We start from the raw sequence: 10,633 nt of genomic DNA, 5'->3' as shown, positions 1-10,633 counted from the left end.
GAAATCCCTCTGCCTTGTCCAGACTGTATCTAATTTCAGTAGCTGAACTGGCTCTCATTGCTTTTGCAGACACAAAATCAGTCAAAAATACCAGTGTTGTATGTATGTTGGTCTTAACAGTTGGAAATCTACTCTGAATTAGTGCAGCCCCTGTTGATATGTGCAACACTATCAGTAGTATTTTCATCTGTGGCTGAAAAGTTGTTCCTATGGTAGCCTAACATTCTTTCAAAAATTTTGGGAAGAGTACTCCACCCCAGAGGCTTTCAAAGTTTATATCAAGTGTACCTACCACTTTACAGTTTGATGTAAAACACAAGGTTAAAAAGATGAAGACATTTAATTATTAAATTTATAACTTAGTAGCCATGCGTGGAAATTTTTATTTCCATTTGAGTCAAGATGTTAATAGGCCAGTAGAGAATGAGAGCTAATCTGCTGAAATAAATCTCTTTAAAGATTCAAGATAGCCCAAGTTTAATAGGAAATAAGCTCAGTGAGAGACAACTTGAATTGCTGGAGACAGAAATAGAATGTGGAGAAAATTTTGGAAGACTCAAAGAAGAAAGGCTGTTAAAAGATACCTTTACAAATTTTACAGTATTATAACTATCATGGTATATCTATTATTATTTGTTAGGGCTTTGTGACTTTTTTTCCTCATTAGTGCAATTTGAGACATAGCATGTACAAGAATATGTAGTTCCTGATGAAGTCTGAACATGTTAGTTCAGTGCATTGATAGGATAATGGAGTATATATAATGGAGGATATTGGACTAGATGATCCTTTGAGGTCCCTTCCAATCGCTAACATTCTGTGATACACCCTCAGATACTGTGAATGGATCTGAGAATGAGAAATCCATGAGGCAGAAGAGGCAGAAAGCATTTTTATTGTTGACCAGTAAGAGCCAGGAAAGGACTCTAATATGTAAACCAACTGAAAGACCTAGGTCTCAAAAGTCCCAGTGTGACTGGAGTGCTTCATAGTTTTAGAACAGACTGCTGTTTCCTACAAACTTTGTGTCTCATGGTACTACTGGTGATGATGATGTTCCAAGTTGTTAAATACTAAACCCCTGTAGAATTGACCGAGATCTCTCTGGAGTGCTGTCCTCTGATGAGATTTTTGCAAGATTTTTCTGTGTCCACAGTTGCTCATCTATTCCAAGTGGCTTGCGCTCTGTTTAGCTTACATCTTGAAGCATTCTTATTTTAAGACACAGTAAAATGAGAAGATTTCTTAAAGATATTATTAGGAAGGATGGATAAGTTCAGGATTTTATTAAGAGATATAAATGAGGTGCTTAAATCATGAAATCTTTTGAATGGGGTTTCCTGCTTTCTTCCATTGGAAGAGTATGAACTAAAAGGCTCATGCTTTTGGCATAAGCCTTTTGGATGCTTATGACACTATGCTTATACAATGTGCTATGTGTATAATGTTTTTATAATGATCTGGACATGGGAATTGAATGTATGTTGTTCGACGATGATACTAAACTAGGAAGAGCTGTGGACTCCCTCGAGGGTATAGAGGCCTTCCAGAGTGGTCTGGATAAACTAGAGAGCTGGGCAGTCACCAACCGTATGAAATTTAACAAGAGCAAGTGCTGGGTTCTCCAGCTGGGATGAGGTAATGCTGCTTACAAATTGAGGGGCAAGAGGCTGGAGAGCAGCCCTGTGGAAGAAATCTGGGAGTTTGGGTTGATGGCAAGTTGAATATGAGTCAACAGTGTGCCCTGGCAGCCAAGAGGGCCAAATGTGTCCTGTGGTGCATCAAGCACAGCATAGCTAGGTGGTCAAGGGAGGTGACTGGTTTGGCCCCACCTCAAGTATTGTGTGCAGTCTTGGGTGCCTCACTATAAGAAGGACATCAAACTATTAGAGCATGTCCAAAGGAGGGAGACCAAGATAGTGAAAGGTCTCAAGGGCAAGACTTAAGAGGAGTGGCGAAGGTCACTTGGTTTGTTCAGCTTAGAAAAGAGAAGGCTGAGGGGTGACTTCATTGCAGCCTGCAACTTCCTCAGGGGCAGCGGTGGAGGAGGAGGTGCTGATCTCTCTGTGGTGACCAGCAATAGGACATGGGGAAATGGAATGAAACTACATCAGGAGAAGTTCAGATTGGACATGAGGAAAAGATTCTTCACTGAGAGGGTGGTCCGTCACTGGAACAGGCTCCTCAGGGAAGTGATCACAGCACCAAGACTGTCAGAGTTCAAGGAGCGTCTGGACAATGCTCTGGTCATATAGTTTAGTTTTAGGTGGTCCTGTGGGGAGTAGGGAGTTGGACTTGATCCCATGGGTCCCTTCCAACTTGAAATATTCTATGATTGTATATATGGTGAGGGCGTAGTCTGAGTTCAAAACCAAAAGTTACATCATAGATATTTTTGAACTGTTACTCCAAAAGGGGAGTTTGTTTATTCATCTTCTTCCCTAAGCCTCATTCTGTTTAATAGAAATAAAAATTCATTTATTACAGCTTCAGAAAACCTAATCCATAAAGACTGAGAATGAAAGAATAAACATTCTCACACCAGCTTTTCATTGTTCATGTTTTAAATAAAAGTCAGTGTCAGTTCAGCAGCTATCCAACTGGATCGTGGATTGTAAGAAGAATTATTCATTTCTAACCAACAAACTCTGTATTCTTTCCACAGCTTTTTCTTAAAAAACAAACAAACAAACAAAAAAAACCCACCAAAAACAGGAAAAAAAAAAGCTATAAGGTAAAATGTAAGGTAAAGCTGTAAGGTAAAAAAAAAAATCAGTACGGTAAATGATATTCACAAGGAATCTTTACGATACTTACAGTTTTAGGAGTTTTAGACTAGCAGAGACTTAAGCAAGAGATTACTTCATTCAAAAGCCTTTTTGCCACCAATGTTTTGAAACATGGAGGTTCCACAGGGGAAGTGCAATATTTTTGCACTGATCTTACTCTCCTGAACCTGCTTTGGTCACTGTCCAAGAAAAGATGCATGTATAGGTGGATTTCTATTCAGACCAAATAACAACTGTTGTCATTCTGTGCTCTGATAGAGTCCAAAGGCCCCTCATCTTTCTAGGCACAGAAAACGTAGTTTTGTGAAGATATACATTAAACCTACTGATCAAAGCAGGAACAAATATACGAACGTGATGTTAGTTTTGCACCTCCAAATATGAAGAACATTTAGGTAAGTTGAGAAATCTAGTTCAAAGCTTAACTGTCCATTCTAGTAGATGGGGTTTTAATTTTGTTTTTCCTGCTGTATAATCTAAATCTCGTTTTTATTGTAATTTTAAGCCTATTACGCTTAAGCTATAGAGAATTATAAAAAGAGCTTTGTTGTGTTGCAGATCTGCCATATATTTCAAGATCATTATATTCTCCCTCAGTCTTGTCTAAGCAAAGTACCCTCCCTCAGTTTCTTTCCTAGCACTTATATGATGTAGGTGTGTAGTATATTTCATTCTAGAAATGAACTGGCTGGTTCACATGCTCCATGAACTGCAGTGTCCAAAAGAGAAAACAGTGGATGCTGTTTATGAGATGGCAGCAATCGAAAGTATGTGTGCAACATCAGTTTACATAGCCCACCTGTCCTTATCACTGCAAAAGATCACTGCCTTTTTTTTTTTGCATTTGTTGAAAGATCTAATGGGGAATCGGCTGTCTACACATCAATTTCTATGCATGGTTGCTAGCACAACATAAAAGGCTTTTAAGCTACCCCAGTAGTGTTACAGTGAAAGTTTTTATTTAAAGTGTGCTTAAGCATACTGAATGATACATGATCTTAAACCTTCTGTCTGCATGTTGTATCTAGGTATATGGCAATGCTGGACCATGCAAAGAAACCAAGCCAGGCATAAGCCAACTTAAATACAACAGAGGTTATCTGCATCAGCTCAGTACTCTATCTGGCCTACTTAACATGTCTATTTCTTATCAAAGTCAGTTTATTTGGTTGGATCAGATATTTGTGAAGTGCTGTTTTATGCCATGTAGATTTGGTTCTCAGTCAGCAGTAATTCCAACTGTTTTTTTCTGCTGAAGCAACACTTGGCTTTAATCACTTATGCTGTTTACCTGAGTGCAGCATGCATGTTTAAGTTTTTCTGCTAATATTTACAGCTATCAAAATAATGGTTGGTGTTTCCCCTTAGGCACAATTTTCGCCCATGTGAGATGGAAAGGGATGAAGTCTTGGCTGTTAGCTCAGTGATCGGAGGCTTACGTGTAACTTCAGTGATTTACATTCAATTCCTTTTCTGAATTTTACAAACATAAGAAATAAAAACTTTTTTCTTCTTCTCCTACCCATATAAAAGATAAGAAGTTGCTATATTTTCAGTTTTAGTGCTCTGAATAACTTTTCTTTATTTAGGGTCTTAGATTTTGTAGCAGCATTGGAACAATTCAATACTAGGAAGTAAAAACAGCTACCAATGGAACACTGATGTGGTATTGCCAACATATTTCTTCACCACTTATTGCAAATGTATGTACGCTTTTGGCACTTGACAAAGCAACAAAATAGTTGCACATTACAACATATGGGGTTTCTGTCTTGGAAAGGCCATGATTTTCTCTATTTCTGTGACATATAAATGCTACCCTTTATGGAACTCGTCCTGCTGTTAGCTTCTCAAGGAAGAGAGGCTGTGTCCAGATAACTTGGAGGCATATGAAGTGAAATGGAAGGTCCTGCCTTTGAGGAACCGTGAAAGGAAGGGAAAGGTAAGCCTTCTTGCATAGTTATCATTTACAGGTGGTTTTAGGACATACAGATGAAGCAAGTTGTTGCATTTTGCTGGACTATGAACAATTCCATGTCTTGCCTTCCCCCTCCCTCCTCCTCTGCCTGCCTTCCTCTTTCAACAAATCCACCTTTTTCTATTGTGTAATAAGTTCTGGCAAGGAGACATATCCTTCCTATGAGTTACCTTCCTGAGTAGGATCACTCTCCAGAAACAATGTATGAACCTGGAAGCCATCAGTTTGGATGGGTTTGCCATTGCTCATGTGGATTACAAAGTGCAGCAGCTCATTATAATCCTGCCAGTGCAGAAGACAAAGCCAGTGTCTATGAAGATGCCTGAAGGCTTAGTTCATGGTCACCTGGCTTAAGTTAAGAACCCACTGAATTTCCAATAGCTTTGATGATTGTATAGAACAATGTTAGGCACCAGAGCAATAGAAGTAAGGCAGTGCTGCTGACAATGTTGTAGTTGTTGTCCCGTGTTTGAAACAGGTGCTATCTTACCACACGAGACAGCTGCTAGAGTTCTAATACTGATACTCATCAGTGGTGTTTACAGCCAGTAGGCTTAATGTAAGTATGCATGAATCACTTTTGCTTAGACACTGCTGTCATTTCACTCTATTCTTCTGTTGACTGTGACTGCAGGCTTCCTGTGTTAGTCACTGATTTTCTCATCTATGGGCCAGCAATGTTGGAGCTGATATGTGTCCTGAATTCTTACACTAAATATTTCAGGTGATGCCACAGACCTTGATAGTAATTGTGTTAACTGTGCAGTACTGAACTGCTGTGCTGCTTATCCCTTGAAGGTTAATGTTGCCTGCTTCTGAAATGCAACAGAAGCCCAGAAAATGAAGGTTGCTTAATTGGACATAGCACCAGCTTCAATGACTGACTCAGCAATTACAGAAATGTATGGGTACAGAAGTTGAGGGGATCAGCCTGTATATCTTTATTTTTTTGACAGGGTGGATGTAGGCTCAAAACCTGCCAATTAACAACTCAAAAGTACTCAGACAACAACTTACTCTTTTTTTTCCGACCAGGTTGTTGCAGATTCATTAGCTGCCTCTCTTGTGCTTGACTAGATGTCTCTTGAAGTCTTACTTGGTAAAAGCTTCTTTACCTCTGCCCTGCAGATCATAGGTTGGTGCACCATACTGGCTCAATGAGGTTTGTGTGGACCCTGAAGGTAAATAGCAGACAGAGCTTAAAAAAACCCTATATGATAGATGAGAGAGGTGCCGAAGAGCTGGAGGTGAGAAGAGGCCCAGAACAGACTTGTGAAACTTTGGGCAAATCTTCTAAGCTTTGCCTTAGATCATGCCTTGTATCTGTCTTAAATCTTGATTTAGTGTTCCCTCTGTGGTTTATTAGTGTAGGTATGAGTGGAGATATATTGCTATCTTGTCATTTGGTAATGTTATGTAAATATAGGTGAAGCTGCATAGCCTAACTAAACCTTTGTGAATAATGTATCAGACTGTGCTAGATGTAGTCACTCAGACATGTGCAAACAGGGCAGTTGTGTAAGTCATTGTCTTATATTTGTGACAGGCAGTTTTCTAAGGTGAATGCGTCTAGGCCACCAAGCTTATTTTACATAGACATAAGCTCAAACAGGCAGCAGATAATAACATTTTCATTTCAAATCTAGATTTGATGTGAAGAAGCAATATATCCATGATGATTTTATATCTCATTACAAAGTACTTCATGCCCTCTTAAGGAGCTCAGACAGATTCTTCTACGTTCTCAACACAGTGTACTAAGAGGAGAAACGGTTTATTTAGAAGCAGTGTACACATTTAACTCCTGAATAACTGCACTACTCATAGCTCTGCCTCGCGATATTTTTACTACACATTCATATTGATGCTTATTTAAAACAAACAAATGAACAAACAAACTTACCAAAGCACTTAATCATATGCTTAATTCCCACAGAGGTCAACTGGATTTAACCTATGTCTAACGTCTCTACTAAGGTAAGATCTTGAAGCATTGTTGTTGTGGTTTAAGTGGGCCACTAAACACCAGGGGATGGGGAGGAGAATTAAAGGGGAAAAGGGAAAGAGACCCATGGGTTGAGATCAGAAAAATTTAATACTACTACTACTAATATAAGAATATTCACATATATAATAATATATACAAACAAGTGATGCACCGTGTAATTCACACATCACCCAGTGACCAAGGCCCTATCCTGTCCTGAACTAATAATCCTGAAACAGATAAGTTGCGACACCGCAATCCCAGACGAGCGAGGGGCCCGAAAAGAGAGAGAGAGAGAGAGAGCGCGCCCTTGGAGAGTCCGATTGTGAGAGAGCCCTCAGAAGAGCAAAGTTTCTTCTTTCCGGTCAACCTGCATTTTTATTCTGGGCATGACATTGCATGATATGGAATACTTCATTGGTGAGTTTGGCCTCAGTCTAGTTTCAAATCATATAGACCTTTTGACCCGGCCATGCTTCCCCCTCAGCCTGTTGTGCTCCTGCACACTGGCAAGAACATGGGAAGCTGAAAAGTCCTTGAGGTCTCGGTGGCAACTATAAACATCAGTGCGCTGTCAACATTCTTCTCATAACGAGTCTCAGACTAATACCAAAACACAGAGCTCTTCTAGCTTCTAAAAAGAAGAAACTAACTCTGTCCCAGCTGAAACCAGGACAATTGTAAATTATTGTAATGGAATTCCAGTTTTTTTTTTAAAATTCAAGTAACTGTACCATGCTATTGGAAAGCCATTCCCTGTGGAAGTATACACGTAGATACAATACCTGTTCATGTCAATAAATCATGTGTTACTTAGTAGTACTAAGCGAAATTTGACAGACCTCAGAGACTTGGCACACTCTGAAGTAGATATATTTAAACGATCACTTGCAACGCACAAAGAACTTGCAAACCACTTTCATTGCATGTGTTCAAGAACAGATATTCAGCAGGTTAGATGCTTCAGTGTACCAAGAAGAGGAGCAGTCATTCAACTTAAAAATTACAGTTACATATTTAATGGTGGTATGCAATATTGCAAATTTAACTACATGCTGTGTTAAACATTATTTTTTGTTTTGTATTAAAGTAAAAATTTAATCAAGTTTCTCTAGGCAATCAAATTCCTTGATATCTTCAAAAACAAGTTCATCTGCTTGAAGAGTCTTGTTTGAAATGAGTCTGTGTTTAAGACAGACATAAATCTTCACATGCTTTTGATAACATCTGTTGCAAGTAATCTTTGATGTTGCTGACCATAATGGAATTTTTTGGCCTTCATGATCAGAAGTTTGGTTTTCCCTTTTTTGCTGTTTTGCACTTCCTTAAAGTAAAAATTATCTGGTTTTACATACCTCTTTTTCTTTTAAATCTCAAAACCTTTTCAATAGTGTAGTTGATTTCTCAGTTGAAAACTGATTGTCAATATTTATTTAGGCAGCATTTCAAATAGGCTCTTGTTAGCTTCTCTCACAGCTTGCATATGTGTGTGGCCACATGGCATACAAAGAAGTTAAAAATAGCTGAACTTACAAAAAAAGATGATATGCTTAAATGTTGGAAAGTATCGTACATGTTTTCTGTGAAACTTTAGTTTAATTTGTATATGTATAAACATAATGATATTATGGTTATTACTGAACATATAACCTTTTTTCCATAAGACTTTCCTTGCTTACTACAGGGCAAAGAAACTTAATTAATAAATAGATGTTCAATATACTGTTTTCCTCACACATTTGCATGATTTAGGCCTTAATCCTGAATTCAAATATTTTTCCACATAAACAATGACTACTTTCCTCTTATCTTTCTTCCAAGACACCGATGCCAATACATGCCAATAGTAGCTTAGACCTTGAAATGAATAAAACCAAACAGATTTTCACAGAAGCAAAAGAAGTTCGTATTCCCGTTTTACAGATAGGGTACTGAGACTGAGAGAGAATAAAATGTTACTAATTGATTTTTCAAGATGTTGAAACATTTCACATGTTCTAAATATGTGTTTTTTCTTTCATCATTGTGCTGTAACAACTTTAACAGACAGAGCTGGAATCTTAATTTAATCAATGAGAAAATGATTAAATTTCTCTTTAAAAATGATTAAAATTTCTGCTTACATTAAAGTACATAGTGAATGACAAACTGGAAAAATTTTCAATTAAAAGATTTGTTTAGCATCACCTGGAAACTCAGTGACAGAACCTGGAGTAGAATCTGTTTCTGTATTGTTCAATTTTCTTTGCCTTTCTTCTTCCTTTTAACCTTGTAATAAAGCACATAGATCTTTAATCACCATATATCCTTAGTTCATTCCTTGAGTGTACTTCATCTGGTATGTTGAATGAAGCGGAGTCCTGTTGTGGTTTAGCCCAGCCAGCAGCTAAGCTATCACATGGTCGCTCGCTCACTCCCCACCATCACCCAGTGGGGTGGAGAGAAGAAAAATGTAAAAAAATGCCTGAGGGTCGATATAAGAACTGGGAAGGATGACCCATCAACCATGGCCCTGGGCAAAACAGACTCGGCTTGGGAACAAATAAATTTAATTCATTATCAGTTACTTCAGGGAGGATAATGAGAAACAAAGATCTTAAAACCATCTTCCCCTTGTCCCTCTTTTTTTCCAGGCTTTACCTCCTCCCCCTAGCAGCATAGAGGACAGGGAATGAGAGTTGCAGGTCAGTTTGTCATCTATTGTTTCTGCTGCTGCTCCTTCCTTAAAGGACGAGGACTCTTTACACTCTTCCCCTGCTCCGTAGGGCCACTTCTCATGAGAAGTAGTCCACAGACTTCTCCAGTGTGAGTCCTTCCCACAGGATGTAATCCTTACCCATCAGATTGCTCCAGCATGGGCTTTTCCCATGGAGTTATGGCTTCTTAGGGTGCAGCCACCTATTTCAGCTTGGAGTCCCTTCCCACGGACTGCAGATGCATCTCCACTCCACTGTCAGTCTCCAGCAGTGTGGGGTTCTTTCCCACAAGAGCCAGTCCTCTACAAACTCCTTCAGGCTCAGGCATCTCTGCTTCAGTGTGGGGTTCTCGATGGGCTGCAGGTGGATCTCTTCTCCACTCTTCTCTCAAGGGCTGCAGCAGAGCAGCCTGGTGTCTCACCGCAGGCTGCAGGGGAATGAATCTCAGCTGCATCACACCTCCTCCCACTCCATCCTCACTGACCTTGTCTGCATAGTTGTTTCTCTCAGATCTCAGCCCTCTCTCCGCTTCTGCCTTGCTGGACTTGACTGGCCCAACAATCCGCCGCAGTCCTGGCAGGAACAAATTCTGCCCAGCCAGCGCCCAGGCAGTGGTGTGCTTCGGAGCTCTCCAAGCAGCACTGCCACAGCCATCTCCAGTTGAGTGGTGGTTGCACAGTGCAGGCAGCCGCCTGTGCAGCAGGCCCAAGGCCGTGTCCCACCTCTCCACCCTCTTCATTGCAGGTCCTGTGTAGCGCAGGATTCCTTGTCCCCTTCTTAAGTATGACATTCGCAGTGGTGTGACAGGCTGAGCCCTGGCCAGAGGCAGGTTCAACTTGGCCAGAGGCCGATCCAACTGGTTTTGGAGTCAGGGAAGCTTCTCACAGCTCCTTACAGGGGCTATCCCTGCAGTCCGTCCCCTGCTACCAAAACCCCATCGCATAAACCCAGCACAGATCCTTTGGAAAATTGCCTTCTGATTACATAATTAAGGATTGTATTGCAGTACATATGCACAAGGGGGCAACTTTCTTCTGCTGTGATTAAAGAAAAGTTATTTGTCTTTGCAGATCAGGAGGAAAAAAATGAGAATGAACTTGGGAATGGTTAACTTAGATTTGTGATTGTTTTGGAAGGGAAAATTTTATTAAAGATTCTTCTGCAGGAAAGGGATTTCTTTGAG

This window comes from Tauraco erythrolophus, chromosome Z (genome assembly GCF_009769465.1).
Source record: "Tauraco erythrolophus isolate bTauEry1 chromosome Z, bTauEry1.pri, whole genome shotgun sequence".
NCBI classification, from domain to species: domain Eukaryota; kingdom Metazoa; phylum Chordata; class Aves; order Musophagiformes; family Musophagidae; genus Tauraco; species Tauraco erythrolophus.
Note: the sequence above shows the minus strand (reverse complement) of the source record.